The sequence below is a fragment of the Vanessa tameamea genome, chromosome 16 (genome assembly GCF_037043105.1).
Source record: "Vanessa tameamea isolate UH-Manoa-2023 chromosome 16, ilVanTame1 primary haplotype, whole genome shotgun sequence".
In the NCBI taxonomy this organism is placed as follows: domain Eukaryota; kingdom Metazoa; phylum Arthropoda; class Insecta; order Lepidoptera; family Nymphalidae; genus Vanessa; species Vanessa tameamea.
This window is the reverse complement of record NC_087324.1, coordinates 9,625,483-9,626,200: the sequence shown is the minus strand read 5'-3', so window position 1 is coordinate 9,626,200 and position 718 is coordinate 9,625,483. Positions and strand designations below refer to the sequence as shown.

General features: G+C 31.9%; 1 non-coding gene across 1 annotated transcript; it reads left to right on the top strand.

Annotated features, from left to right (window-relative positions):
* Window positions 1–298: 298 nt before the first annotated feature.
* On the top strand, window positions 299–371 carry Trnav-cac (transfer RNA valine (anticodon CAC)). Its single transcript has one exon. It is a non-coding gene; the product is annotated as a tRNA-Val (tRNA).
* Window positions 372–718: the final 347 nt, after the last annotated feature.

Genomic DNA, 718 nt, shown 5'->3' with positions numbered 1-718 from the left:
AGAAAAAAAAAAACAAAAGAAACGCTATTATAATCTACATACAATTAAAATACAGCATCCATTGTTATAAGTTAGATTGAAATAAAAGTTGCGTACTAAAGTGATTACCCAACAAGAGCTAACAATAGAATAAATGATACATTCAAATATAAACATTGCGTTTTATGTAATAAAGTTCAATTTGAATAATTTATTTCACGTCTTTTGTTCTGGTTCATGTCACTGGAAAACATATCTCGGATATGATTAAATATTTGCAGCTGAGGTACTTATCCCATATTTCGCTATCTCAGTTCACGTTTCCGTAGTGTAGCGGTTATCACGTGTGCTTCACACGCACAAGGTCCCCGGTTCGATCCCGGGCGGAAACATTTTATCTCCAAATTTTGCTTTTTTTCACTGAAATGTTAAAATCGTATAGAGGTTTCCAACAAATAGTTATGTTGATTGGTCGACAATCGATCGATCCGTGATACCTGCCTTCATTGATTCTGTTCTGAAATAAATTCGAATATAATAAGGCTAAAAATAATACCACCGTATCATATTACGAAGCTAAATACTTTTTATTACATTCAAATAATAATTGAAAGTAAATAATCTTTCCTATATGACGACCCATGGTACAGGAACAGCCTATCCTCCAACTAAGTGTTTCTAGGACTTGATGTGTAGAATAATTTGATTTAATAATAATAAATAAGCAAAGATGTAATCA